Source organism: Phasianus colchicus, chromosome 4, assembly GCF_987193195.1.
Source record: "Phasianus colchicus chromosome 4, bPhaCol1.hap1.1, whole genome shotgun sequence".
In the NCBI taxonomy this organism is placed as follows: domain Eukaryota; kingdom Metazoa; phylum Chordata; class Aves; order Galliformes; family Phasianidae; genus Phasianus; species Phasianus colchicus.
Genome location: NC_143439.1, coordinates 33335399 through 33341398, shown reverse-complemented (window position 1 = coordinate 33341398; position 6000 = coordinate 33335399). Strand labels below are relative to the sequence as shown.

Genomic DNA, 6000 nt, shown 5'->3' with positions numbered 1-6000 from the left:
GCAGTCCAGGCTCTAAGTATTTCCCTATGGGAACCTCACATCCAATGCAACAGGAAGCATCATGAAGCCCAGGTCACTGTGGGAAGCAACTACTGCATTTGCCAGTTAGCTGGCTTACAGAGCTGACCACATCTCCTCTTTGAAAGTTTCAAGGTTTCCAGAAACTGAAAATCCTAAGCCCAACAAAGGAATGCCCTTCAGATTCAGCCAAGTTTCTGCAAGAATATCACCCCAACATCATACCAAAAGCACCTTAATTACATCCTGTGGAAAAGAGATTTACTAGAGGACTTAATGAGTCCATGAGGCAATACCTGGACTTGTTCTCCTACACTTTCATGCCCCATAAGCCACCCTCATCACGAAGACTGGAGCTAGCTAATTTACACCCTCAATACAAACTCAGAATATTTTCAATAGACTATGTAATATAATGTATATTATCTGTTACTGCTAGTCACACCTTTCTCCCCTCATCTACTAGCTCTTTCCTCTCATACATACTTAGTTTTGTATGTGTAAGAGGGACTCAGTAGTCCATCCAGGTTTCAGCATCTCAAGTAGAACATTAAACTATGCTTACAATTGAATAATTCTGAAGAGAAAAAATTCTGAAAAGCTGTTTTGCCAAATCCAGTATGATATAGAGCCATAAGCACAAAGTTGCACACAGGCTAGAATAATATGGCTGAGCCCAGGTTTACATTTCTATTTGGTCAGGAAAATATAGTTCAGAGAAAAAAAAATAAAAGGAAAAAAAAGATCCTTATCCCTGGGCTCTTCTATGCCTTGATCACTTAAAGAGAACTGTAAAGTAATTAAATATCATTTCATTCCCACATGCATAAAAATAAGGTAGCTGTCACAGTAAGATGTAAACACACACACACACAAAAAAATCCATTTATATTTATATTTAGACAAATAAGCCTTTCTTTATAAACACAGTAGTAGACTCATAGGCTCTCTCTCATGCAGTTAGAGAATAAATTGCTACTGGGTTCAGTTACTTACTTGTTTGACAATAACTGCAGTTTCAAATGCCAATCAAAAGACTAAAACTGCAGTCAATGACATATTATTTGTTTCTTAATGCAACAGACAATGTGTCTGTGGTTTTTGTACAACCGGCAGGGCATCCTGGCATCCTAGGGAGATTCCTATAGAAGGAGAGGAGTTGAAGAAATACAGCTGTTGTCACAGGGGAAAAGTCACTGATTAAGATTTCAGTGCTCTTTTGTTTTAGCTGTACTTCTAAATGGAAATCACACACATTTAAAGCAGACCAAAGCATTCAGTCTCAAACCACTATCATTGCCATTTCCAAAACCCACATGTCTTGGGGAATCTAGACACTAAAATAATACTGAATTATACCTCTCTTCTAGTCAAAAGTATCAGATACGTTCAGAGGCATCACAGCTTATGAATGAGGGGAGTCTGAATATTATGTCAGGAGATTATTATTTCTAGAGATTAAGAAACTGTTTCCTTGAATATGAAAACCATGTAATGGACCTATGGTCTCTATATTACTGCAGGTCACAGTTTCCATATAATACCAAAAGTGCAGATGAATGGTAAGAAAAACTAAACTGGATAACAGATTGAAATTCCTATACAGGTAATATTGACATTTGGAATGCTAACAATCTAAAATATTTTAGGAAGAGGAAAAACACACAAAATAAGTTAAGTAAGGGAAAATAATTAACTTATTTTTATTACTGTTCACTGAAACAGAAATAAATGTGCATAAGCATTTTCATGACTCTTTCCCCCCCCCCCCCCGGAAATGGAAAAATAATTTCCTTTTACTCAAAATAAAATCTACTTTTTTAATGTATTTGTGATAGAATCATCGGAGTTCCAAGAGAATAAAAAGATACAAAGTTAGTAGGTGTAGCTCTAAGTGTTACCTCTGAGGTAAGGTACTTGGATCACTTGGTCTCACTCTCAGCTACATCACATGGTCTTCTCAGAGGCAAAGGTCTCCATCTATTTCTTTCACCTGTATAGTAGTATCTCAAATAGATATGGTAGCCATTCACCTTGTTAATTATCAAACTCATCACTAACAGTTCTTGTGACAGAATTCTTGAATACCTGCCCAGAATTTATCTTCTCAGCAGTAACAATCTTCATAATCTTGAAATGTGTGTGTTCTGAATATTTTACTACATATGTTTTACAACTTCTACTCCAGAGAGGTTCTAAACTTTTCCAAACCACCAGAGTAGTTCTTAGTAAGAAATTCCTCTTAGTTCCTCTACTTAGAAAGTAGAATAGCTTCCTCTTTATTCGCTTTTCTGAGTTTCCATACATGCAGACTTGATCTCAGGTCTGTAATGGAAGACGTCATCATACCATATAGTCAGTCACTTCACTGAGCTGTATAAAACTGTTTCAAAAGGCATTCATGATTCTTTAAATGAAGGAATCATTCAAAAAAAAATGCAAGCAACAAAAATACTTTTAGTACACAATAGTTTTTAGACTGCAAAGAAGCTTTTCAGCAATTTTGAAAGAATCATACTCTCCCACTTGCACAAAGAGTACCCCACAAAAAGACTTTCTTCTTTTTGTATTCATAAACTTTCATCTGTTGTCTCTCTCTGTATTTATAAACTTTCATCTGTTGTGTTCCTGAAGAATTTGTCTCCACAGAAAGTCTAAACTCACTGCCTGCATCTCTGTGACAAAGCTTGAGGTAGCCTGGAGACTTGATTTTATTTCATACAGAGATAGTATTATAACCACAAACCATGACAGAGTTCAATGCATCATCTAAAGACAGACTTCACACTTCTATGTGAAATTAGAAAAAATATATATTATGCAACATAATATGGTCTGAGCCACAAGGAAGCTTTAAAATCTGGCATAGCACATACTAGCTCTGCAAGAGATTCAAGGTGCTCTACTAACCAAATTGCAAAGCATTTGTCAAGCTTAGTAATTTTGCAGGTCAAAGAGGAACATTCAGCTGCAGCTCTGCAGCCACTTACAGAAACTAGTTTTATGAAACAACCACTGTGACCAGTGAAATGTTAAGTGGAGGAACTTTCTGAAATAAAAATGCTTTACAAATTAGGTACATGAATATCAAACACAGATGCTAAAGCTGTTCTGTGTTTTGGGGGTTTGTTTGTTTGTTTAAGTTAGTGACCTAGTATAAATTCCTTATTCCTGGAGTGTAGGAAACAAAATGTTATGATCTAATAATTACCATGCTAAGAATTAGCCTAGCCACATGAGATTTTACACTGGATTTCATATCATGCTACTAGTATTCTCAGCTCACAACATCTTGGCTGCAAAAAAGCATCCAAATCTGCAATATATTCACCTCTGAGTCAGATTCCTTGCTGTAACACCCAAATCCTGAACACTCCTAATAGCATCTTTCTTAAATACCACATGAATTTATCAGCAGACAAACAATACAGTCAGTTTCAAAACAAGCTCAAGTTGCTCACTGCATAAAAATATAAGGGTCACCAGCAAAGCTGTTGGTGTCCAAGTCAGAAAGATCAGACTGTTTATTTAGAGCAGTCATTAGCCTGCAACATGCTTTCATAATGCTGACCACCTAGGTTGTCTCCATCCTACAGTAGTGTTCTTCAGAGAAGCCATAAAATCTACAGCTGAAAGATTTTATGAAGGAATTGACTTTTTTTTTTTTTTTTTTTTACAGTCACTAAGTTCTCTGCCACATAAGATAAAGTACAAGTATATTTTTCAGCACCCTTACCAAGGTAGCAAGCATCACAGTTGATGTGTGTGCAGCCATCTGACAAAATCAAGGTAATGTGAAAAGGTCCCTTGATGTAGACTTGCAGCACAGCAATACACAACACAGCAGAAATCCAGAAGAATTCTCTATAGGTATACCGGTGCTTCTCTACAAGACATAGGATGAGAAAGAAACATAAATAATCGCTGTGAATAACAAAGAGAAAGTAAGGACACTACTTTTGTGATAGCCAGCTCTGAGTTCACAAAATACATCTATAAGAGAAATAAAAGATCCTAATGTCTACTTAAAGTGAATACAGAAAACATGCTGCAACTACTTTTCTTCTCTATTTAAAAGAAAGTTAGCCATGTCACTGAGGACTATTCACACTGTTTTGATTGTGCAATGCAGTAAGCCAGAAACTTCATATAATTAAAGCAAAACTCCCACTAAATGAGGATTTTACTATAGTTTTCATCAATTAATACTCATCAAGAAGATGATAGCAGATTGTTCGTGGGGATCCCAAAATAAAAGGATGAGTAGCAATGACAAGTAGCAGAAGAAAAGTGTCTTTCACAGTGAGAGTGATCAAACACCTGGTGAAAACAGGTTGTGAATTCTGCAGTCTTGGGGACTGACTTTCAGAGCTTAATCTGACAAAGCCATTAATTAAGATTAACTCAATTTCTATCAGGGGATTTGAGTAAAGGACTTCCAAGCATCCTTTTAGACCTATGACTGTGATATTCAACAAATTACTGCAACTAATTTTGGGGTAGAAACTTCACCAGTTACACTAATGCAGCCATATTTTGTCAGATTCCATCCTCACTTTCAGCAGAATATTAGTCAGCAAGGATAAGAGAGGGTCCTGAGGAAACCTCATTGAATCCTTCCAGTACATGAAGGGAGCTTACAAACAGGAGAGGTATCAACTTTTTACAGAATCTGATAGTGGCAGGTCAAAGGGCTTTAAACCAGAAGAAGGGAGATTTAGGTTATATGTTAGAAATTTTTACTCAGAGGACAGTGAGGCACATGCACAGACTGCCCAGACCGGCTGGACATTCGAGGCCAGACTCAAATGGGGCCCTGGACAACCTGATCTGGTGAGTGGCAACCACTCCACAGCAGGTATTTGGAACAGGATAGGCTTTAGGTCCCATCCAAACTAAGCCACTCCATGATTCTGTGATACTATGTTTCTATAAGCTCAGATCTTTTTGCCATTTTGAAGCAGAAAACTGTTCCTTTAAATAGAATGAGGTGATACGTAACTGGTCTATGAAGTACCCCTACCAAAAACTCTATCTAAACGTGTCCAAAGACTTATCAGAATTAAGAGGAATTGCTTCAGTGAGTCATAAATTCATAAACCAAACATAATGAACCAAGCTAAAATGGTCAACAACACACCTGTTACAAATAGCTGTACATAGCTTCACTAGGATAGAATAACGTTACATCTCTGGAGGCACTCAAGGCCAGGATGGAGGATCCTGGGCAGCCTGAATTAAAGTCTGGCAACCCGGCCCATGGCAAAGGTGTTGGAACTGGATGGTCTTTCAACCTAAGCTGTTCAATGATTCAATTCTATGATTCAATATTTTGAATTTCTGATAATTATTTAAACAGAGAAACTACTGATCAATGTACTAAAAATGAAGCTGTGGAAGCTTTAGAAATCCTCCCAAAAATCATTTCCATTATTAATTCAAATACGTATCTCCTAGATAAGTTCCTATAGAAGTATCTGATTAAAAACAAATTAAATAAAAAGAATTGTCAGAGCATCCCATCCTAACATAACAAAAAGGAAATAAAGCCAAAAGGCAGGACTTCCATTACTTTCCTGAATGGAATAGCACCATTTCATAAAATGTAATTAAAAGAACATGAGGTTTATACATTCCATTGTATGAATAACTTAATTTCTATTAAATAACATCTGTGCCAAGGACAACTTGACAACTATTCTGGGCTCTGCTAATCTCACTGCCACTTTACAAACAAAATTAGTGTGTATTTGGGACACACAATGCAGAAAGAAATAAATCCAAGCTGATGTTGGAAGGAGGGATGCTAGAAGCAGGACCCCAGGGACCATATGCTGCACTTTCTGGTGTACAGCTTTGCAGCCACTGCCATCTTTTCATCACTGCTTTGAGGAAAGATGAACCTGAGCCATCAAAGTTCTGATGTGTTAAAAAAAGAACAGAACTAATGCTTTATTCTTAAAAAAAAAAAAAAAACGTTAA

General features: G+C 36.8%; 1 long non-coding RNA gene across 2 annotated transcripts in view; it reads right to left on the bottom strand.

Annotated features, from left to right (window-relative positions):
- Positions 1–1027: 1027 nt before the first annotated feature.
- LOC149918164 (uncharacterized) overlaps positions 1028–6000 on the bottom strand; it is a 138172-nt gene continuing 133199 nt past the window's right edge. For both annotated transcript variants that reach the window (XR_016466044.1, XR_016466045.1), the window contains exons 2-4: positions 3755–3904; positions 1920–2011; positions 1028–1160 (exon numbers count right to left, since the gene is read on the bottom strand). This is a non-coding gene — a long non-coding RNA (uncharacterized LOC149918164). The remainder of the gene's footprint in view (positions 1161–1919; positions 2012–3754; positions 3905–6000) is intronic.